This window comes from Myotis brandtii, unplaced genomic scaffold (assembly GCF_000412655.1).
Source record: "Myotis brandtii unplaced genomic scaffold, ASM41265v1 scaffold314, whole genome shotgun sequence".
Classification (NCBI taxonomy): domain Eukaryota; kingdom Metazoa; phylum Chordata; class Mammalia; order Chiroptera; family Vespertilionidae; genus Myotis; species Myotis brandtii.
This window is the reverse complement of record NW_005362033.1, coordinates 435,912-460,272: the sequence shown is the minus strand read 5'-3', so window position 1 is coordinate 460,272 and position 24,361 is coordinate 435,912. Positions and strand designations below refer to the sequence as shown.

The 24,361-nt window shown below is 50.5% G+C and overlaps 1 long non-coding RNA gene across 1 annotated transcript in view; it reads right to left on the bottom strand.

Annotated features, from left to right (window-relative positions):
• Positions 1-20,362: 20,362 nt before the first annotated feature.
• Positions 20,363-24,361, bottom strand: part of LOC106726761 — a 10,669-nt gene continuing 6,670 nt past the window's right edge. Inside the window, exons 2-3 of the long non-coding RNA XR_001362863.1 lie at positions 22,196-22,198; positions 20,363-20,441 (exon numbers count right to left, since the gene is read on the bottom strand). This is a non-coding gene — a long non-coding RNA (uncharacterized LOC106726761). The remainder of the gene's footprint in view (positions 20,442-22,195; positions 22,199-24,361) is intronic.

Genomic DNA, 24,361 nt, shown 5'->3' with positions numbered 1-24,361 from the left:
ATTGGGCTCAGCTGAGCAGTTCTGCTGGTCTTGCTGGGGTTCTTTCATGCAAGTGCAATCAGAGGCTGTCCCCAGCAGAAGGTGGCAGGGCCTGCCCAGGGTGTGAATCCCAGGAGAGGGGTGCACAGGGGCCATCTTTGCCACCAGCTCCCACAAATAGCATTCACTCCACAGAGTTATTATGAGGACAAATAAGTTAATATTCGTGGCGTTTTCACAATGGTATCTGAAACATAGTAATTGCTCAGGAACTATTTATTATGCCTATAATCCTCATGTTGGGCTTGGCAAATTTTTTTGGTAAAGAGCCATACAGTAAATACTTTAGCCTTTGCAGGTCATATAGTCTCAGTTGCAACTACTCAACTCTGCCATTGTCATAGACAATACATACATGAGTGAGTGTGGCTGTGTTCCAGTGAAATCTTATTTACAATAACAAGTAGTGGTCCAGATTTGGCCAGTACTCTTGGGTCCCCTCTTTTCCTGTTGCCTGGCCTTCCTTTCCTGGCCAGTCTCTCAGGAAGGCCATCTCCTTGTTTGTAGTCGAGCCCCTGGCAGCCATGGTGGCAGCTCTTGGGGAAGCCGTGGCCCTGGAGCACAGACAGTGTGCTTGGCTCTGTAGCAGGTGCTGCGTATCTGACACCTTTAATCTCACTCAACCCAACGACCGCCGTGTGAAATCACCTCAGGCAGTGCCAAGTGGGGCCTGATAGGGGCCTTCCGACCCTCTGCTCATCTTCTACCAGCCTCCTCAAAGGCATCCCATTTTTTTAAATCCTCACCCGAGGATATTATCTCCATTGATTTTTAGAGAGAGTGGAAGGGTGGGAGGAGGGGGAGAGAGCGAGAGGGAGAGAAACATCAGTTTGGGAGAGACTCATCCATTGGTTGCCTCTCACACGCACCCAGACCGGGCAGAGGATCAAACCTACAACCCAGGTTCTATTATTATTTTAAATTTAAATCTTTATTGTTGAAAGTATTACGTAAACTCCCCCCCTTTTCCCTCTCATTGACCCCTTCTAGCCCACTCCTGTTCTCCGCCCAAGGCCTTCACAACCTAGTGTCTGTGTCCATGGGTTATGCATACATGCATACGAGTACAAGTTGTTTCGTTGATCTCTTCCCTCCCACCCACCCACCTCCAACCTTCTGCCTGAGATTCCACAGTCTGTTCCATGCTTCTCTGGATCTATTTTGTTCATTAGATTCCACATGAGTGAGATCGTGTGATACTTGTCTTTCTCTGACTGACTTATTTCACTTAGCATGATACTCTCCAGGTCCCTCCATGCTGTCTCAAAGGGTAAGAGATCCTTCTTTTTTACTGCTGCATAGTATCCCATGGTGTAAATGTATCACAGCCTTTTTATCCACTCATCTACTTGACTGATTCCAGATCTTAACTATTATAAATTGTGCTGCTATGAACATAGGGGTGCATACATTCTTTCCGATTGATGTTTCGGGTTTCTTAGGATATATTCCTACAAGTGGATCACTGCGTCAAATGGCAGTTCCTTATTTAATTTGTTTGAGGAAACTCCATACTGTTTTCCACAGTGGCTGCACCAGTCTGCATTCCCACCAGCAGTGCACGAGGGTTCCCTTTTCTCCACATCCTCACCAGCACTTGTCATTTGTTAATTTGTTGATGGTAGCCATTCTGACAGGTGTGAGGTGATACCTCATTGTCGTTTTAATTTGCATCTCTCTGCTGATCAGTGACTTTGAGCATTTTTTCATTTGTCTCTTGGCCATCTGTATGTCCACTTTGGAGAAGTGTGTATTTAGGTCCTTTGCCATTTTTTAATTGGGTTGTTTGTCTGCCTTTTGTTAAGTTGCATGAGTTCCTTACATATTTTGGAAATTAACCCTTTATCAGATGGATCATTGCCAAATATATTCTCCCATACAGTGGGCTCCCTTTTCGTTTTGTTGATGGTGTCTTTTGCTGTGCAGAAGCTTCTTATTTTGATGTAGTCCCATTTGTTTATTTTCTCCTTAGTTTCCTTTGCCCTTGGAGATGTATCCATAAACATATTGCTACCAGAGGTGTCTGAGATTTTGCTGCCTGTGGTTTCCTCTAGTTTGTAATGGTTTCCTGACTTACATTTAAGTCTTTTATCCATTTTGAGTTTATTTTAGTGTATGGTGTAAGTTGGTGGTCTAGTTTCATTTTTTTTGCATGTATCTGTCCAATTTGCCCAACACCTTTTATTAAAGAGACTGTCTTGACTCCATTGTATGCTCTTGCCTCCTTTGTCAAATATTAATTGAGCGTAACGTCTTGAGTCAATTTCAGGGGTCTTTTTTCCGTTCCATTGATCCATATGCCTGTTCTTGTGCCAGTACCAGGCTGTTTTGATTACACTGGCTTTGTAGTATAACTTGATACCTGGTATTGTGATTCTTACAACTTTGTTCTTCTTTCTCAAGATTGCTGTGGCTATTCGGAGTTTTTTTGGTTCCACATAGATTTTTGAAGTATTTGTTCTAGATCTGTGAAATATGCCATCGGTATTTTAATAAGGATTGCCATGAATCTGTAGATTGCTTTTGGTAGTATGGACATTTTAATGATGTTAATTCTACCAACCCATGAAGATAGTATATTCTTCCACTTGTTTTTATCTTCCTCTATCTCTTTTTTCAACATACTGTAATTTCTGAGTACAAGTCTTTACCTCCTTGGTTAAGTTTATTCCTAAGTATCTTAATTTTTTTGTTGCAATGGTAAGTGGGATTGTTTGTTTAGTTTCTCTTTTTGAGAATTAATTATTGGTTATAAAAATGCCATCCATTTCTGAGTATTAATTTTGTATCCTGCTACAATTGCCAAATTCATTTATTAAGTCTAGTAGGTTTTTGGTGGAATCTTTAGGATTATCTATGTACAGTATCATGTCATTTGCGAGTAATGAGAATTTACTTCCTCCTTTTCAATTTGGATGCCTTTTATTTCTTTTTCTTGTCTGAACGCTGTGGCTAGGACTTCCAGTACTATGTTGAATAACAGTGGTGAAAGCGGGCCTAGCCAGTTTTGCTCAGTGGATAGAGCCTTGGCCAGCAGACTGTAGTGTCCCAGGTTCGAATCCGGTCAAGGATATGTACCTCGATTGCAGGCTTGATCCCAGGCCCTGGTCGGGGCACATGCAGAAGGCAACCAATCAACATGTCTCTCTCACATCTACGTTTATCTCTCTCTGTCTCTCTCCCTCCCTTCCACCATCTTTAAAGTCAATGGAAAAATATCCTCAGGTGAGGATTAACACACACACACACACACACACACACACACACAGTAGTGAAAGAGGACATCCCTGTCTTGTTACTGTTTTTAGGGGAAATGGTTTCATTTTTTGCCCACTGAGTATGATGTTGGCTGTAGGTTTGTCATATATGGCCTTTATCATGTTGAGGTATGATCCCTCTATTCCCACTTAACTGAGATTTATTATCAAAAATGGTGTTGGATTTTGTCAAATGCTTTTTCTATGTCTATTGACATGATCATGTGATTTTTGTCTTTGAATTTGTTTATGTGATGCATCACGTTTATTGATTTACGAATATTGTACCAGCCTTGCATCCCTGGAATAAATCCCACTTGATCATGGTGTTTTTTTTTCTTTTTAATATATTGCTGGATCCGATTTGCTAATATTTTGTTGAGGATTTTAGCGTCTATGTTCATCAGAGATATCAGCCATTCTCTTTCTTTGTAATGTCTTTATCTGGTTTTGGAATTAGGATAATGCTGGCCTCATAAAAAGAGCTTGGAAGTGTTCCTTCCTCTTGGATTTTTCTGAATAGTTAGAGGAGGATAGGTGTTAGTTCTCCTTTGAATGTTTGGTAAAACTCCCCTGTGAAACCATCCGGACCCAGGCTGTTGTATGCTGGGAGGTTTTTTTATTACTGCTTCTATTTCATCAGTTGTTATTGTCCCTTTTCAGGTTTTCTGATTCTTCCTGATTGAGTTTTGGAACATTGTATTTTTTTAGGTTTTGTCCATTTTGTCCAGGGTGTCCAGCTTGATGGCATATAGTTGTTCATAGTATTTTCTTACAATTCTTTGTATTTCTGTAGTGTCAGTGGTTACTTCACTGCTTTTGCTTCTGGTTTTATTTATTTGGGTCCTCTCTATTTTTTGATGAGTCTGGCTAATGGTTCACCAATCATGTTTATCTTTTCAAAGAACCAGCTCTTGGTTTCATTGATCGTTTGTATTGGTTTTTTTAGTCTCTATGTCATTTACTTTAGCTCTAATTTTAATTATTTCCTTCCTTCTACTTATTCTGGGCTTTCCTTATTGTTTTCTTTGTAATTTGTTAAGTTGTAGTTACAATTTTGGGTTTATTATTAATTTTCTTGTTTTTTGAGGGTGGTGTGTAATGCTATGAACTTCCCTCTCAGGATTGCTTTTGCTGTGTCCCAGAGTTTTTAGCTTGTTGTGTGTTCATTTTCATTTGTTTCCAAGAAGTTTTTTCTTTCTTTCTTGAACTCATTGGTAGCCTATATTGGGTGCATATATGTTTAGCAGGGTTATATCCTCTTGTTGGATAGATTCCTTTAGTGTTATTTAGTGACCTTTATTGTCTCTTGTGATGGCCTTCATTGTGAAGTCTATTTTGTCAGGTATAAGTATTGCTACCCCAGCTTCTTTTCATTTCCATTACATGAAAAAAATATTCCTATTTGTTCACTTTCATCCTGTGTGAATCTTTTGTTCTGAGGTGAGTTTCTTGTAGACAGCATATAATTGGGTCATGTTTTTGTATCCATTCAGCTACCCTATGCCTTTTGATTGGAGCATTTAATCCATGTACATTTAGGGTTATTATTGACGAGAGGCCTGGCTGGCAATCAGGGCCGATCAGGACCTTTTGGCTGCTGGCTGGGGCCTTCCTTTGTTCTGTGCCACCTCTTGGTGGTTAGCACATGTCATAGCGAGCAATCAAACTCCTGGTCTCCCAGTCGAACTCCCCAGGGGACAGTTTGCATATTAGGCATATATATATATATACACATACATACATATAGTGGGGCCTTGACTTACGAGTGTCCCAACTAACGAGTTTTTCGAGATACGAGCCATCTCTCAGCTGATTTTGTGCTTTGAGTTGCGAGCTAAAATTCGGGTTACGAGCCAGCTTCAGATACCCCACCGCTAGTTGGCGCAGCAAACGTCACAGTGAACGCCACAACATCAGCCCAGCATCACATGTCTCACTCGTTCACTGTTGATTTGACATACAAGTAATTTGAGTTACGAGCTCCATCGTGGAACGAATTAAACTCGTAAGTCAAGGCCCCACTGTATAGCCGCTTTAATTCTGTATGACTATTTCTCTCTATATGTATTTCTTCTTCTCATTACAGCATTCCCTTTAGCATTCTTTGCAGTGCTGATTTGATGGTGATAAAATCCTTTAGCCTTTTTTTGTCTGGATACTCTTTATTTCATTGTCTATTTGGTAATGTTAGCCTTGCTAGATATAGTAATCTTGGTTTCAGATTGTCACTTTTCATTACCTTGAATACTTCATGCCATTCCCTTCTGGCCTGTAGAGTTTCTGATGAGAAATCAGCTGACAATCTTATGGGAGCTCCTTTGTAGGTAACAAATTGCTTTTCTCTTGCTGCCTTTAAGATTCTCCATTTGCCTTTAATTGTGGCATTTTAATTATGATTGCCTGGGTGTGGGCCTGCTTGGGTTCTTCTTGCTTGGGACTCTCTGTGCCTCCTGAACTTGTGTGACTGTTTCCTTCACCAGATTAGGAAAGTTTTCTGTCATTATTTCTTCAAACATGTTCTCTATTCCTTGTTCACTTTCTTCTCCTTCTGGCACACCTATTATGTGCATTTTGTTATGTTTCATGTTGTCCCACAGCTCCCTTAAGTTGTCCTCCTATTTTTAAATTGTTTTTTCTTTTGAGTTCTCTGATTGAATGATTTTTTCTACCCTGTTTTCTAATTCTGATGCAATCCTTGGCTTCCCCTTATCTGCTGTGTGTTCCTTCTACTGTGGTCTTTATCAGTGCTATGTCATTCTTCATAGTTACTATATCTTTTCTCATGCTGTTGAGCATCTTTACCATCATTATTCTGAACTCTATGTCTGACAAACTTCTTATCTCCATTTTCTTTAGCTCTTCTGGAGAATTCTCTTATTCTGTCATTTCAGGCTTGTTTTTTTTGCCTCCCCATTTTGGCTGCCTGTTTGGGTTTGTGTCTGTGTGTCAGGTAGCTCTGCCACAACTCCCAATCTCTAGTGCAGGACAATGCCCGATGCCATCTGTGACTGGCCCTGAGTACCATATTTGGAGCTATCAGAGATCCATACCTTGTGGCTCCCCCTGCTGGGGCTGGGTGCCTTTTAAAAAGACCAAGATGTACACCAAGTTCTGCTTTTCCTAGCCCCGGGCCTGGGATTAGATAAGGCAAAGACTCAAAGCCTCCAGAGACCTGCCTATGCCTGCATTCCCATTGACACTCAGACTTGATTTGCCTTGGGCTATCAACCGCAGAGTGGGGCAAGAGGTCTTCCAATAGGGCAGGACAACTGCATTCTCCCCCAGGCAAAAACTGCCTGGATAGCAAAGGTCTACAGCTCGAGAAAGATTTTCTTCACTGTGTGAGGTAATGACTCAGTACAGGAAACTGGAATGGCTGCCCTCCAAGATCCAATCCCAGAGCCCTCATTCCTGGCTTCTGCTCACACAGCTCCAGTCCACTCTTCCCTCCCTCTGCCAGAGCCCAAGGTGAGTGGCTGCACATGAAATTATGTGCATTGGCCCTTTAAGAGGATGCCTGCATTTCCAGCTGTCTCCAGTTGGCAGACAGCAACTCTGCTGCTTTTCATGGCCAGATCTTATGTCAGTTCTGGTGCTCTGGGCTAGGAAACCCAGCTTGTGGTTTAGACCCCATGTTTCTCAGTGGGAACCCCCCACAGCTGAGATATCCCTCCAAACCTTTAGCTGCTGTGTGTCAGAACCCGGGCAGCCCTTTCATGCCTCCACACTTCCTGCCAGTCTCTATGTGGTCCATCCTTGGTTATCAGGGTCTCTCCAACAAGTCTTCAGTTGGTTTTTCAGGGTGATTTTTCTATATTTTAGTTGTATTTCCAGTTTGGTCCTGGGTGAATGTCAGTGTAGCTTCTAGAGTGCCAGCTGCAGCTCAGTGTATGGGGCCGACACCTGGTTCCACAGTTCACCTGCTGTGTGACCATGGGTAAGGCACTAGAGTGTTCTGAGCCTCAGCTTACTCCTCTTGCAATCAAGGATTCAATCAAAGGATGTCAGCCCTGCATTTTCACTTTTTCTCTCCTTTTTACAATTCTCAGTTTCAGAATTCCTTATATGCCTGCTGTTCCAAAGACAGATTAAAGAGCTGGGCAGAAACCACTCCCAGGTTCTTGACTGGGAATCGAACCCGCGATCCGTCCATCCACTGGCCAACTCTCTAACCACTGAGCAAAACAGCCATGGCATGAATACATATTTTAATTAAAATGGCATGTGTTTTAATTAATATATGCTTAATTAATATACCCCCTCCCTGATTGCCTTCCAGTATTAGTATGACCTGCAGTTTACAGATGAGGAAACTGAGCAGAGAGGTCAAGTGCCTTACTCAAGGTTATACAATGCAAATGGTAAGCCCGGATTCAGATATGGGCAGCATATTTATAACCACTGCTCTACACAACCTCCAGTCAAGGATGCTGCATGCCCTGCTGGGAGTGCCAGAAGCCTGGGCCCTGCCCTTCCCTGAGGCTAAGGTGGCTGCCCTAGAAACTGGAAGCAACATCAGAAGATCTCAGAGATACCTTCCTGCTCTGACTCCATGATGCTTTTCTGCTGCAGGCACCACATGTTAATAGTCCTAAGATTTATACCGTGCATTAGATGTGCAGAGTCCACCAGGAGGGCAATTTAGCCATTTTATTAAAATTTTAAATGTGCACACCTTTTGGATCAGTGATTCCACTTCTAGAAAGATAGCTTGTAGAATTGCTCAGCCAGGTGCGCAAAAGCATATTACGTACAAGTATGTTCACTGCATCATTCTTCTTAAGGGCAAAAAATGGGAGATGTGCAAGCTGTCCACCATTAGAGGATCAGATAAATAAGTTATGGTCTTTTGATACAAGGGAGTGCCACAAAGCTATTAAAGAATGAGAGAGTGTTGAAGTGGCCAATCGTCTGCAAAATATGGTGAAGCTTAAAAGCTAGTGAGAAAACGGTGTGTCCAGTGATAGTTCGTTCCTGTTGTAAGTATATATGTATCTACAATATACATAGTTAGTTTTTAAAAAAAAAAGAACTGTAGGCACATACAACTGTTGTAATTAACCCTGGGAAACTGGAGTGGGCCCTCACCTAATCTATAGATTTATAGTGTGTTTAACATTTTTAACAGAGTTTTGTCTTTTTTCACTCATATAGAAAAAGTTGTATGATGAAGGCTGATGTCCCGTTACCCAGCTTTAATAATCACCAGCCGATGACAGTCTCCTTCAGGCACACCCACCGCCTTGTCCCCTCCCATGTTATATTGAAGCACATCTCCAGCTCATGTCATTTCTTTCATAAATACTTCAGCCATGTCTCTGAAAGATAAGGACTTTTTTTCTAAAGTAGCCACAATACCATTATCACACCTAAAAAAATAGTTCTTTAATATTATCAAATTCCAGTAAATAATTTTTAGTTATAAGAGCATTAATTATTTTTTGTAATAATAAAAAAAGAAGAAGAAGAAGTGTCAGTGAGAGGGTAGATTGGTACAGCTCTCCTGGAGGTTGGTTTAGTGATGCTTCTCAAAGGCCTGAACAATGTGCTTCTCTTTGGCCCAGCAAACCCAGCCCATGAATTTGCTCTAAGAAAACAAAATGAAAGAGTTGCACAGACACCTCATCCCCAGAGTGTGCAGTGCCTGTTCCAGAGAAGTTGCTTGAAAAACGCTTGTTGAATCTGAAGTTGAGGTTCTCTGCAGGTTTGCTTGTAAAAGAAAAACCAAAGCAACAGGAATGTGTGGCGTTCGGATACTGACTGAATGAAGGCAGGTCCATAAAACAGAATATGGTTCTGGCGTTTAAAGTTGGTTTGTAATGACACATGTAGACACTCCCCTCCCCGTGAGTGTGGCGTGGACTTCATGATTGGTGTCCAAAGAATATAGAACAAAAGGGCGGGAAATGGTACCTTTACGAGGGTGAGACCCAGCACATGCTCCCTACCTTAACATCAGGAGTGACAAAGCATGTGGCTACCAGGCACCCCTCGATATAATGCAGTGAGAAGGGCACCTCACCTCTGTGGTCTTCCCCCTAAACCGTAATAGACCAGAGGAGCTGAAGGAAACAAGTCAGACGGAATGCATGTGGGATCTGGATGCAATCCTGGAACAGGAAAAGAACATTTGTGGAAGAACTGGCAAAGCCCTAATAAAGCCTGTAGTTTACTTAACAATGTTTTGCTAATGTTAATTTTTTTAGTTTTGGCAGAAGTACCATGATTATGTAAAATGTTAGCATCAGTGGAAGCTGGGTGAAGAGTAGGTTGGAACTCTTTGTGCTCTCTTTGCTCTAAATTGAAAGTCACTAAAAAACCTAGTATTATTAAAAAAAAAAAAAAAAAACAAGCCCTAGCCAGTTTGGCTCAGTGGATAGAGCGTCAGCCCAAGGACTGCAGGGTCCTGGGTTTGATTCCGGTCGAGGGCACATAAGTACTTCAGTTGCAGGCTCCATCCTGGCCCTGGTTAGGGTGAGTGCGGGAAGCAACCAATCGATGTGTCTCTCTCACATCAATGTTTCTCTCTTTCTTGTCTCTCCCCCTCCCCATCCACTCTCTCTAAAAATCAATAGAAAAATGTCCTCAGGTGAGGATTAAAATAAACCAACAAACAATATAGATATTGTGGACCCTGAGAAAGAAGATACCTACTAAGAAAGGCTCCTGGTCGCTAACTGGGCTTGAATTTAAAAAAAAGAAAAAGAAAAAGGGTCTAGCAGCCATTTCTACTGAGGGGCTTCTTATGCAAATTGAAATTAACGAGAAGCCAGTAGGAAACGATCTGCCTCTGCACTGAACTGCATTGTGTTTCTGCCCGGTGAAGAGCCAGCCATTTGAAAGAGTCTGGAATCCTATTTCAACCAATAAGACTGAGGCTTTCCCCATCCAATTGGCGCTGCACAGCTATATCCCCATCAACATATATCACTGACCAATCAGAGCAGCTCCATTCTGACCAATCAGGAAAGTATCTTTTGAACCAATCAAACTGCAAGGATTTGGATTCCTTATTTGCATGAGGACAGACCAATTAGGGCAGTGGTTCTCAACCTTCTGGCCCTTTACAGTTCCTCATGTTGTGACCCAACCATAAAATTATTTTTGTTGCTACTTCATAACTGTCATGTTGCTACTGTTATGAATTGTAATGTAAATATCTGATATGCAGGATGGTCTTAGGCGACCCCTGTGAAAGGGTCGTTCGACCGCCAAAGGGGTCGCGACCCACAGGTTGAGAACCGCTGAATTAGGGGCTGGCATGAGGACTTCTTTTTTTTTTTTTTTCCTTTTTTAGTTAATCCTCACTGGAGGATATTTTTCTGTTGATTTTTAGGGAGAGTGGAAGGGAGAGGGAAAGACAGAGAAAGACATCAATGTGAGAGAAACACATCAATTGGTTGCCTCCTGCATGAACCCCACCCACAGCCCGGGTTGGGAGGGCCTGCCACGAAGGTACATGCCCTTGACCAGAATCGAACCCGGGACCCTTTGGTCCTCAGGCCAATGCTCTATCCACTGAGCCAAACCGGCCAGGGCGGGACTTCTATCTATATAAGCCAGCTCCCCTTCTGGCTCTGAGAGTACACTTTCCCTTTCCACAAATGACTGAAGGCGGTTTCCCTGGGAGCTGAAACACATGGGAGCAGAGCGGAGCTGACTATCGCAGGCCAGGGCAGCCAGGGCAGCACGGGCAGTGGAGCAGGGCTGTCTGGCCAAGAGGGGCCTGGTCCCAGCCTCTGCAGCCCTGTTGTTCTCACGGCCCTCCTGCATCACCATTGAGCTGCTTTGCACTGAATAGTTCCTTCTTCGCCAAATTGGGGATTACTCTTGGCATTGAATTGGCGCCAACGACCATTGGTTGACAGTACTTATTAGCATAAAAATGTATTCATGATACATGAAGGAAAAATCTGCGTGTGGTCTCATACAGTTTTTGCTGAATTAACTCACTGTTTTGTAAAAAGTTATTAACAAGGTATGTGTATATACATGACTAGATCAACATACATGAACATATACATGCACATGCAGGAAAACAGCAGCCTGGAAACATACACTTCCGGGCTTGGGCTCAGAAGCCTCCAGGGGCAGCCGGAGAGAGCGGCAGTGATGGGGAGCTGGAGTGTTCATGGTCCTTCTAAGATGGGCAGCAGCTGTGTGGCCCCAGCCAGTTGCTGGCCTATAGCTCTTGAACCCTGTCCTGACAGATCTCTTTTTTCCAAAACAAACTAAAAATCCTGGTGGTTACACAAATGTCCAGGGCTCACTCAGCTGGGGAAGGAGGGCCTCCGGGTCACGTGGCCAAGGGAAAGCAGGCGGGGGCTGAAAGAGGTCGGCCACACCGGCCACCAGTGGATTCAGCCCGCCTGGCCCCGCCGCCGGTGTCGGGGCCTGAGGGAGGGCCACTGGCCAGGCGGGGAGAGCCAGGGTGGGCAGTGGGGTTTGCTTGGACCTTGAATGCCTGGGTCCTGACCTCTGGTTCCCCAGATCACTGTGAGGGGCTGTGTGTGTGTGTGTGTGTGTGTGTGTGTGTGTGTGATGGATATAGCATTGCTTTGGGGTTCTATGTCCGTGCATGTCCAGGTGGGTTCTGACTGTCTTCCAGGGCATATATAGGTGTGACTGTATTATGTGTCTACATGTGTATTGGCATGTTTACCTATGGGTCTGTGACTGAATGCACATATGTGTGAGTTGTACAGATGCATCCACCTGTGTGTCTGTTGCATTGTGTTTGCTTGCACGCCCATTGTCCGGACAGGTGTTGTGGTTGTGTCCATGCCTCTGTGTGAGCCTCTGTCAGTGTCTGTAGCTGTGTGTGTGTCTGACTGAGTGTGTGTTTGTGTGAATGTGTGTGTGTGAGTATTGGGTGCTGGAGGTCAGGGTCAGGGTTCAAGTCACTCACAGTTAGCACCGGCTTCTTGACTCCTTGTGCTGGTTCCTGTAAGTCCGCATAAGAAGCATGTGGGTCCCAGCTGCCTTGCCAGCTTTCAAGCTGGAACCACAGGGCGAGGAGGGCAGGAGTGGGCTGTGCCTGGAATCCACTCCTGGTGACACGCACATCACAACTGCCAGCCTGCCCCGGCTGCTCCTGGGCCCCATGACCTTGCCGGCCAGGAGCTTTTGATCCAGGACACGGCTCCACATCGTGTCACCACTTCATCAGCTCCCACTAACTACGTGAAGGCCATTTGTTTATAACCCGGCCTGATTCGACCCGTCCCCACACAAGCTTCGGGTGTAGGAAGCCTGTCTCGTCGCCGTTCTTGTGATGTAACTGGGGAAGGCGGGGAAGGTATGGGGAATCGGGAGATGGGTAAAAGGGCCAGAGGGGCCCTTGGATAACCTCTGGTCCAGTCCCCTCTCTTACAGATGAGGACACTGAGCCCAGAGAGAGCAAGATCCTGACCTGAGGCCACAGGGAATCCTGGAAAAACTAGCACTTCCTACGGAGAGCTGGGTAGCCCCAGAGTTCATGGTCACAGGCGTCAGCCACTCAGTCACTCCACAGACGTGTGCTGAGCATCTGGTGCTAAGCCCTGGGATTCCGGATGAGACAGGCACAGCCCCTCCTCCCATGGAGCTTATACGCTATTCAGAGAGACAGACACTCAACAAAGGAACAAGACCGTGTCAGGCCGTGCTGAGGGTTCGGAAATACAAGCACACCCCGTGACACAGGAGCGCCGCTCTGTCTCACACGGCAGCCACCAGCTGCTTAAGTTTCAGGGAAGTGAAACGGAAGTTTCTCCGTCTCATAGCCGCACTTCAGGTGCTCCCTGGGCTCATGTGGGACTGGCGGGTGCGGTGCTGGCAGCACAGAGCCTGTGTCATTATCTCCGAAAGCCGCCTGGAGAGTGACTGGGAGGAGGGGTGGGACGGCCACGCTGGTGACACCCGTGCTGTCCTGAGGAGAGGGAACCGGGGTCACGATGCTGGACCGGAGGGAGCAACGGTGCAGAGTCTGTGAGTAGGACCGAGCACGCACGGGGTGCTTAGGGGACAAAGGGAAAGAGTGAGGGGAGAGGAGGGCGCGATGGGGGCTGGGGGTCAGCGAGGGCCTCTGGGGCCTTGAGAAGAGTTTCTGCTTTAAGGGCATCAGCAAGCCATAGGGGGTTAATCAGGGGCGACAAGCTTTGTAAAATATATGGAGATGGATTCATGGGGGACAAGAGTGGAAGGAGGGAGACCTAATGAGAATGCCTCCGCGTCAGAGAAGCAGTTGACTGCGATTAAGGTGATGAGGGGAGAGGGAGAGGGCCACCGATCATATCCAAACCTCAGGGACCTGGGTCAAGCCATTCCTGAAGCTGATTTCACTTGATCCCCAAGCCTCCTCCTTCTTTCCTCTTGGTTACTGGGCACTGACTTAGCCACCCAGCCGTGGCCCCTCCTCCCACAGGCTGCCTGGACACCCTCAGGCCCTGTAAGGAGCGACCATTCAGACGGTTCCCGGGCTTCTCCCGGTGCCCTGGGTCCAGTTCCTTTTCCAGGGCTTGGCCCCTCTCACTGCATCCCCGGGACTGATCAGCTAGGCCCATCCAGTTGTCTTGGGTTTGTGGGAAGATGCATCAAGTCATTTGGTGTTTTATTAACTTCCCCCACCACGAGGACCATCTTCGAGCTGGCGAGCAGGAGACAGGAAGGCCCAGGTTGCACAGGGTCCAGGGGGCACGAGGAGAGAGGCTCAGGTTTCAGGAACTTCCTCTCTAAAGAGCTGGTGGCACAGCCATGCATTATCACCTGAAGGGACCCTCCAGGGCCCTAGGAGTGGGACAGGCAGCCCACCCCCGGAGGGGCTGCAGAGACCTGCCGTCTGTTCATCGATGCCCGGGGTCTTAATTCTCTTGAGAACCTTTCCCTTGTCCTCGCTCCCAGACCCCCGAGGATGGCTCCCTCTTCATCCTGATCGTCTGTGTTTCTCCTGCACTAGAATGCCAGCTCCCTGGCTGCTGTTGTCTTGTTCCCTTCTGCACACCCGTGGCTGAAGCTGCTTGGCACATGGGAGAGGCTCTGTGAGGTTCCAGAATGAATGTGTGGCCCAGGCGAGCATGTCAGGCAGCCCCACACCTCCCTGTGTGCAGGGCGGCCCCACAGCACCCTGCCAGCAGCCCCTGGGGCAGGGCCTACACTCCTGTTGGTTCGGTCCAGAAAGGGAGGCTGGGAGAGGTGAGGTCCCCCACCCGAGGTTGCACAGGGAGGCCGTGGGGGACAGGCTGGGCGGGGCTGCCAGCACACTCCTTGCCACAGGACAGCTCTCCATTCCCCCTCAGGCTCCGCTTCCTGCCCAGCCCCCTGGACACTCCCCCACCTGGCACCCCCCTGCCTCGCATCCGCGGGGGTGACTGCTGCTCGCTCAGGAGCACTTGCCTGTGGTGCGCCATGGCAGCCCGGAGCCCAGGGCCACCGGGAATGAAAGGCAGGTGAAGGCTTGCCCTCTGTGGCCTCAGCCTGGCCTGCTCATGGACCGCACCCTGGGCGTTTGGTGGCTCCACTGCCCTCCCGGGTGCACTCGGCCCCGCCCGCCCGGGGCCTACCTCAGCTGGCAGGACCAGCCGCCTCCCTGCAGATGCAGCTCATTGTCAGCAACCTGCCCAGCTTCTTTCCTGAGCAGCCCCGCCCGAGCGAGCCCCTCCCACTGAGGGCGGCTGGAGAGGTGCTGGAGGAAGGTGCGCCTCCCTGCGATGGTCTGACAGCTCCAGGACCAAGGACCAGAGTCCCCCTCACTGTCCGGTTCCAAACACACGGACTTGTGGCTTTTAAAACGAGAGAGTGAAAAGAATACATGCTATGAAAATACCATCTGTAGTACCTACCCAGGTCCTGACGCTCCGGGCACTGACTCATCTAACCCTCGCACTCTGACCGGAGTGTGGCCATCAGCCATTTCAGACGGAGAACCTGAGGCCTGGGCGACTTGCCACGCTCACAGAACTAGTGAGTGGGGGAGCAGGCCTCACTCCCAGTGTCACCCCAGGCCCTCCTTGCTCTTAAACCAGTGCATCCAACAGCTCTCGGCGACGTGGAGGACCAGACATCGCGCCGGAACCCACGCAGGGCCCAGAGGTTCTCCTGACTGTGGGTGGATCACCTCCCCTGGCGAGGCCTCCGTTTTCTCATCTTAGAGGGACAGGACCGCCATGCCCCCCGCAATGCCCCAGCGGCCGGTGCTTGTGAGCGTGAAGCAGTGCCGGGTGCACACTGTACCGGCTGCCCGCAGAGCAGGTGTCTGGTGGTTATTAGTGTGAACCTCTTCTTGATTATGTTCCTTGCGGAAGAGACCACATCAAAGTCACCTGCCCTTCCACAGGGGCTGCAACAGAATTTGCTCAAAAACCTTTTATCGACCTCGTGACACTGTGTGGTGACAGCTGGATGTGCCGGCTCCAGCTGTGCCAGCGCTTTGTGCGAGGAAACCGCTCAGGAGAACCTGTTAACACTGAACAGGTGCCCAGTGACAGAGCCACTCCTTCCTGGGCAGCGCCCCGACAGGAATGGGTGCTGTGTCCGCCTCGGAGACAGACAGGGCTGTTCAGAGTGGCCTTATCTATTTCCCAGCACTGGGAGCAGGGGAGTGCGATGTATTCACACCATGGTATGTTTCCACACATTCACACTCACATTGGAAAATAAACCGCTAATAATGCAGCCACAAGAACGAAGGTCAGAGACATAATATTGAGTGCAAGAAGCCAAACCAAAAGCCATACACAGGCTATGTGAGTCCATTCACAAAAATGTCAAGAAGAGACCTATGAACCGTGGTGCTGTAAGCCAGATGCAGCTGCCTCTGTGGTGGCGGGCGTGGTCGGGAAGGGCTGCTGGGCCTGCTCCGGTCTCGATCTGGGCGGTGGTCACATGCGTGTGCATGTGTCCCTCAGTCTGTACCCTTCACATGTATGCACTTCGTGGTGTGGACGTTAGTTGGGTGTTTTGTGTGTTTTAAAAAAAGAAACACAGGAGCTTGGCTTAACTCTCGCTGCTACTTCCATGCCGAGCAACCTGCTGCCCCGCCCTGCCCTGTGGGCGTCGCCCTCGGCAAGGGGGTAGCATCCCTGTCACAAAGGGCCCTCAGGGGCGAGACGGGAGGGAAAGCACTGGGCACAGGCCTGCCCCAGGAAGAATTCCATAATTGGTGGCTATAATCCATAGTGAAAACTGGGTAACACCTGTGTGAGACATTCATTCCACAAATATTTACTAAGTTCTCCGTGTGCCATGGGCTGAACTGGCTCTGCAGAGGGAGCAGGGAGCAGGACAGGCCTGGCCCTTCCGCTCCTGAGTGGACACTCTGGTCCCTTCGCTCCCTCAGCACAGCGGCACTGGGGCCTGCCCACGCGGCACAGCTGTGAAGGCTTTGGCGGGCCCCACGCCAGCCTTGCTGGCTACTCCAGAGGGCCTCCCAGGCAGCAGCCCTCTGTGCCTGTCACCACTGGAGGGGCAGATGGGAGGGAGCTCCTGAGTGAACCCCAGCTTCCTGGACTCGCTGTGTGGAGCCGGGCGTGGCTGCCATCCCTTCAGGGCCGCCGGAGGAGAGCCAGCCCTTCCCGCCTCCTCGCCGAGACTCACTTGGCCTCCCTCTCCCATCTCCTTTCTCACCCTCCTGCTGCTGCTTCTTGGGACCATCTCCCCCCAAAACGACTTCTCCCCAAATCCTTGTCTCACAACCTGCTTTTAAGGAAGCCCACCTGAGAGCTGCCATGGGCCACAGGGTGGGGGACCGGGACCAGGGGGAGCAGGACCAGGGCTGCGGGCCCAGCTGCCCCCAGGACGACGATCCCCACCTTTTCCATCTCACGGACACGGACTAATCACTGAGACTCTGCGGCACACCAAAACATATATTTTTTGCTGATCTGACAACAAAAAGGTGTAACGTGGATTCATTCCCACCAGACGCTGTTGTGTTGGCCTTTCTTATCTGACGACCTGGGGAAAGGGGTCACCGCCCTGACTACAGGCCAGTTTGCGTGTTTTAAACACTCTTGCAGCACATCGTGTGCCACAGCTGCCGGCGGGGGTCACCGCTCAGGACAGCCGCCGTGGAGCTGCTCAGTTTCTGGAAGATTCTGCAGAGAGCGGGAGGCCTGGTTGCGGCCTCCGCTCGGCTCCGGCTGCCCTCCAGTTCCGAGTCCTGAACCCGAGCCCCTCGGTGGCCACAGGCACCTGGGCAGGAGGGCTAGCTCTCAGCAGGGCCGCACGCTGGTCCTGGCCCAGGAGAGGAGGCACGTGCACCAAGGGATGGAGGCAGGTCACCCCAGGGCGGCCATCCAGAGCGCCCCTCCGATGGCCTGCTGCTTTCCCCTCCCCGAGCGCCCGACACACCCCGCACTGGCCCGACAGGGCTCTGACAGCTCACGAGCACCGAGGCCAATGGCTTCCTGAAGGTCTCTGAGCTGCCGGCCTCCCTCTGCTCCCGTGGCGGCTGGGCTGTGGCCTTTGCAGGGCCGGGCGGACTGCCCCAGGTTCGGTGCTGGGATGCGGGGCCCAGGCAGTGCGGATGGGATTGGACGTCTGGGTGCAGGGGCCGAGCCCTCGGGGGCCAGGGCAGGGCTGCCACCTGGCTCCAGCAGCCGAGGGGCTCAGGTCTGTCCTGCCTGCTGGGAAGCCTCCAGCTCTGCATCAGCAGCCACAGGAAAGAGAATGGCTCCTAACGGGCGGGCCTGGCAGAGGGGACCAGGCCTGGTGAGGGCACGAGGGCGGGCCTACTCAAGTGACTGGGCGTGTATAAGAGGGAGAGTTGGACGCACAGGCAGACATGCACGGAGGGAGGGTCATGTGAAGAGACCCAGGGAGAAGGCGGCCGCCTGCCAGCCCAGCAGAGAGGCCCTGCCAGGTCCTCCTGTCCCGGCCTCAGGAGGAGCCATCTGCCGAGGCCTTGGCTGGGCCTCCACCCAGTGGTCCCCCACTTGTGAGCTGCAGTCTGGGGTCTTCGTTCACAGCCCTGTGAGGAACACATCTTTACTGAGCCACACAGCTGAGCACTGAGCAACGCAAGCCACTTCCACACAGGTTTTTTCAACAAACATTGGACTTTGTTTTGGAGATTTGCAATAATTTGAAAAAACTCAGACAAACTGTGTGGCCTAGAAAAAAAATTGTGAAAAGGTCATGTCATAAAATAACAAAATATATCTAGATACTAGTCTATTTTATTATTTACTACCATAAAATACACACAAATCTATTCTAAAAAGTTCAAACGTATCAATATTTCACACAAAACCGCAGACCATCCATGGCACCATCTACAGCCAAGAGCAGTGGGAACAAGCGTGGGGCTGCAGCGTTAAGTCCTAACTGCGTGCCTTCAGCCAGCCGCTGGTCCTCTCCACACGAGCGCTCCGTCTGCCCAGCAAACTGCGTGTTGCCGTAAGAAGTGATCTCTCCGAAGTCCTGTGCCTGTTCATCGTGCTGTGCAATACCATGGCCCGGGAATGGCACCGTGGGACCCAGAGGGCCACTGGGGCTGCGGGGAGTGCCCCCGCGAAGCAGAGGAGAGTCAGCACGTGACAAGGAAAGGCTGGCCTGCTCGCCAGGCACGGTGGGCTGAAGTCTGCGGCGCTGGCTGCCTGCCAGCTCAAGGTGAATGCCTCAGCCTCGGGGCCACGGACGCGGATGGACGTGCACGGAGCCGTTGCAGCAGCTCCACAGCCGGCGCCAAAGCCTGGCGCTTTCTGCAAAACACCTTGTAATCTCATGGAAAATGCAGCCTTTATGTGGGTGCCGGGTTGCTATGAGCAAGGCATACCTGTAGCTAATAAGATTTGGAAAAAAGTGAAGTCATTGTATGACAACTTACAGCAAAAGGAAGGGGAGGAGCGGGAGCTGAAGAATACATGCCAGCAAAGGGTTGATTATCTTAGAAACAAATTTGGCTTAAAAGACGTCAAATAGCAGGAGAAGCAGCTTCTGCCAACCAGGAGGCAGCAGGTGGGTTCCCAGATGCCATTAAAAAGCCTGAGCAGGTTGTTAATGAAAGTGCCCTGTTCTGGGGGGGGCGGGGGGAGACCACTTCTACTACAGTGATTAGTCAGTAGAGAGTGAGCACCTGGGCCCCAGGAGGAAGGAGTCGACTAAGTCGGCTGTTTCTGCACAAGCAGTGGGTGACGGCCAGGACGGCGTGTCCACGCAGCTGCTCACCGAGCCTGCCGGGGAGGAGGCTGGCCCGCGGGGCCCTCTGCAGTGGCTCCCGCGCTGCTGTGCCCGAGTGAGGAAGCGCCTGGCCGGGAAGCGCCTGGGGAAGTTATCTGGACATTGGACAAGGCCCCACCGGCCAGATCCCCATGGTGCCCACACCAAAGGCATGGGCGTGGGGCACGTACCCCGCACACAGTGTCTCTAGTTCAGCCTCCAGATCGGGGTCGTAAGGATCTTTCGGGCTCATCACACGGGACTCTATGGGAAGGATGAGGACTGTCCATGCCAGGAAAGAGAACCCCAGCACAGAGAACATCATGGAAGTCGGGCAGGATCACACAATGAAGATGCCACTGTTGTTCTAGAAAAGTCTGTGGAAACCGTCAGGCCCCAAGCAGCACGTTCCTGCTGGCGACGCTGCGTCCAGTGCTGTGCCCGACTCAGAGGATCTGCGAGGAGCGGCCAGGAAGCCATCGAAGGGGAGGGGCGAAGGCTTTGAGCTGTGAGTCTCGGCGCCCTGGGTGGTGTGGCTCAGTGGGTTAGGCGTAGTCCTGTGCACCGAAAGGTGCCGGTTCAATTCCTGGTCCCGGGTTGTGGGCTTGATCCCTGGTAGGGGGTGTGCAGGAGGCAGCCAATCAATATTTCACTCTCATGTCAATGTTTCTCTCTCTCTCCCTTTCCCTTCAAAAATATGTTTAAATCAATAAAAAAAATTAGAAAATAAAGCTATGGGTCTTGGAGAAACTCAAGAGCTAATAGATGCCACACCAGAGGGACTGCCAGAAGGCGGCTTGACGGAGGTGAGTGCTTCAAACCACTGGGGACAGTGAGGAGGGCACGGAGGACGCAGAGCCGGGAAAGAACCCGACATCGGCACCTGGCAGAAGGGCGCTGCCCTCTCGAGACTTCTTCTCCGCCATGACCCCCTGCGGCACGGCCCCGAGCCTAGAGCACACGCAGCACATGGCGAGGGAGGGTGGGCACTGCATGGGAACATTTCTAAAGAAATGAAAAAGCAAAGGAGTCAGACAGCAGTTGTGATATCTTCCCATCGAGTTATACGGCACGTGCCTGCCTCTCCGCTCAGCTGCTCCACGTGGGGATGGCGAGGAGGGCCCCCCCACCTCGTGAATACCAGAGAGTCACCCTGCCACGCAGGGAGCAACATGTCTGTGTGTGAAGCAGCAAGAGCGTGGGAGATGGCCCTGCATCTCGTCATCTTCGCCTAAGGATCCGTCACGGAGAGTATTGTGTGCAGGACCTGCACGGAAGGGGTAGAGTATTTCTACATAGACACATGGCGGGTGATATTTAATACAGAATTAAGAATGTGTTAATTTTCTTACTGTTTTATAACTTTGCTTTCAAAGAATTACATTACTGTATGGTCTCTCTCTCTCTCTCTCTCTTTCTTTCTGTCGTAACTGGAGAAACTTCGATCAGCCTGTCAGCACCGGGAAATTGTTTTGAAAAGTGCCGCAATGCTTTCAAGACGACTATGAATATATATGCCTGTAAAGCCGTAGCCATGACAGTCACAGCCCTCCATCCACTGTGCGCAGGCTGAGACATCACGGAGCAATCGTGTCGTCCACAGCCAGCCACCGTAAAGCATCGCTGCTGCGGCTTCGTTAGCAATGCATGAATCGTTAATGCCTCTAAATAAATTTGCATTCCTTTTCACTTTATCTTTTCATTTTTGATGTCTAATATTATAACATTTGCAGTGCTTTGAGTCATATAAGACATTATATTGATGTAGGCACTGATGAGAAACGATTCATCTTGCAATAGTATCGATAAATACAGTGTAATACTGTAAATGTATTTTATGTTTCTTATGATTTTCTTAACATTTTCTTTTCTCTAGCTTACTTTATTGTAAGAATACAGCATATAATACATATAACATATAAAATACTTGTTAATTGATTGTTTATGTTCCCGGAGGCCGCCCAAGCAATATTAGGCTAGTTAGGGGGATCGAAAGTTACACTCGGATTTTTTATTGCACCAGCAGGGGTGGGGTGCATGTAGGTACATGTGTTATTCCAGCATCAGTTCGCGCATCACAAAATTCACTCGTTTAAAGTGTACAGTGCAGTGCTTTTTGTTCTGTTCATGGAGCTGAGCTGTGTAGCTCACACCGTGGCCTAGACGTGGAGCGGGTTCTTCGCTGCGGGGAAGCCCTGTGCCGTCACGCCATTGGCCGCCTCCTCTTCACCCGCCACTGGCACTGAGAAGCCTGCTTCCTCTCCCCACTGCCGGCCTGTCCTGGACGTCTCATCTGCATGGATCACACCATGTGGGCCTTTGCCACCGGCTTCTTTCACTTCGCAGAATGTGTTCAAAGTTCATCCACATTGTAGCATGTATTGGTATTTCGTTCCTGTTTAAGGCTGAACACATATCCCACTGCGTGGGCATACCACATGTGATCCATCCACTCATCTGTTGATGTGTAATTTAATTTTGTTTTAGAAAGAGGATCTGAAGTATAACCAAATGTTCACATTGATTAAATCAGAGTCCTGAGAACATGGGTATTTGCTATGTTTCTTTATATTTTTCTCGATGTTTGAGAGGTTTCATCATTTTTAATGCTAATAAATAGATTTTTATTTTATTTTTAATATTTTTAAAATACATACTAGAGCATGAGTTTCCTGCCATTGAAGAAAGAAAATAGTTGTAGACATATTAAAGGGGAAAATGGGTCTAATATTAAGGAGCAAGAAAAAGGATTCCAGAACCTTCTTTCCCAGCGCACTGTGCCTGTGACCAGTGCAGGGACAGTGTGGACACGCGCCTGGAGGACAGAGGTCACGCCCTGTGGCCGTGACCGGTGCAGGGACAGCGTGGACACGCGCCTGGAGGACAGAGGTCACACCCTGTGGCCGTGACCGGTGCAGGGACGGCGTGGACACGCGCCTGGAGGACAGAGGTCACGCCCTGTGCCCGTGACCGGTGCAGGGACGGCGTGGACACGCGCCTGGAGGACAGAGGTCACGCCCTGTGCCTGTGACCGGTGCAGGGACAGCGTGGACACGCGCCTGGAGGACAGAGGTCACGCCCTGTGCCTGTGACCGGTGCAGGGACAGCGTGGACACGCGCCTGGAGGACAGAGGTCACACCTGCGGTGCTCTCAGCTGCCTTCCTGGCAGGGCTGCGCTCGCCTGGGGTGGAAGGGGCTCCTCCCGAGAGGGGAAGAAGCCAGCTGTGCTCCTGTGGCCCGGCCGCCAGTCCCCGCCCCTCCCTACCTGAGAGCTCCCTCCAGCCAGACTGTGGGAGCCCCCCTCATGCGCTGATGGGGAGCCCCCTGCCTCTGCCAACCACCAGGGCTGGGACCCCAGGGTCTCCTTCCACTAGAGAGATAGCCGGGTGGCGTGGCCCCCTGTGAAGGTCTCAGAGGTCAAACTCATGGGGACCCAGGCCTGGTCTGACTCATCACCGCTGCTCATGGACACCAGCGCCCGGCTTTATGTCTACTTCATCCTCCCAGCAGCTCCGAGGAGGACCCCAACCCCCTATTTGAAAGGTGGGCACAGGGGCCAATGCCCTGGCCAGAGGTCCATGCTGGGGAAGGCACGGCCGGGACTCAGGTTTATTCTATACCCCACACCCTCCTTGTTAACTCACATCCCCAGCGTAGATCAAAGGTCCTGGGACTCCCCAACTTAGCTGATCATGGGGTCCCAGCTCCCCTAACCTCTGGGAGCAGCCTCCAGGGCCCATCCTGGGCAGTGCCCCTGGGCCTCCCAGACCCTGCTTGCTGATAGCAGCTTTTCCTGGGTGCTGGCAGCAGCAGTGAGACCAAGCTGTCTGTGTTTTCCTGAGCCCTGAAGTTCATAGCAGGAAAATCTACATTTTTTTTTCACCCAAGGGGACGCCCTAACTGGCAACAATTGTGCCATGAGGGTGCACATTAGTGTGGTGGCTGAAATGTCGCCTGGGTCTAGCCGAGAGGAGCTCAGCCCCCCTGGGATTGGAAGTGAAGGGCGAGGAAGGCCTCGCCCCGCCCCCGCTGGCTGAGCCCCGGAGGGACGCCAGCAGGCCCGGTCCTTCAGGGAGAAGCCCAGGAGCGGTTCTCCCGATTGAGCTTCAGAGGAAGCTGAGCTGGACTGGGAGGGGGACAGACAGGGCTGGGAGGGGGACAGACAGGACTGGGAGGGGGACAGACAGGGCTGGGAGGGGGACAGACAGGGCTGGGAGGGGGGCAGACATGTCCTCCCCCAGGACTGGCTTCTTTCCTTGAAACCTTGCAATGAGACTGCCTCCCCGCTGGGCCGGGCCCTGGGGGCACCACTGACATGCTGGGCCCTGGCTCCTGTGGCCCACATGCCGGGCCCCTGGGGCCCTGAACCACCAGCGGCTGAGCTGGCCCCGCCCACCATCGCGTCCCAAGAATGTGGACATCTGGCCGCCCACAGTCTTATCAGCTCAGCCGTCTCAGGATGGCTGGACAAAGGGCATGGGCCATGTTAGGACTCCTGGGATTCTGGGAATTTTCTTTGCCCCCAATCCAACCCTAAATTGCCAGATCTCAGAGCTGGAGGGACCTTCCTCTACCTCCTCACCGAAGGGGAAACTGAGGCCCAGAGGGGACAGGGACTTGTCTGAGGACAGGACAGTTTTGTCCGTGCAAGGGCCCTGCCCCCGACCCTCCCGAGAAAGAGTGTGCCCCGGCGCCCGGCCCGGGAGGCCGGCGGCAGAGGCTGGTGGTGGTGGGTTCCCGTAGAGGCACCCAACGCAGTTGGAAGCTTGCGAGCTCGCCCAGACTTGCCAGGAGGATCTCAAAGGATCACCCATCCCTTTAGGAGCCTGGAGGCCAGAGGGGGAGGCAGGCTGCCGGCCGCCGCGGAATGAGGTGTGAGGAGCAGAGGCGAGGTCAGCGCGGAGGCGTCCAGGCTGGGCAGTCG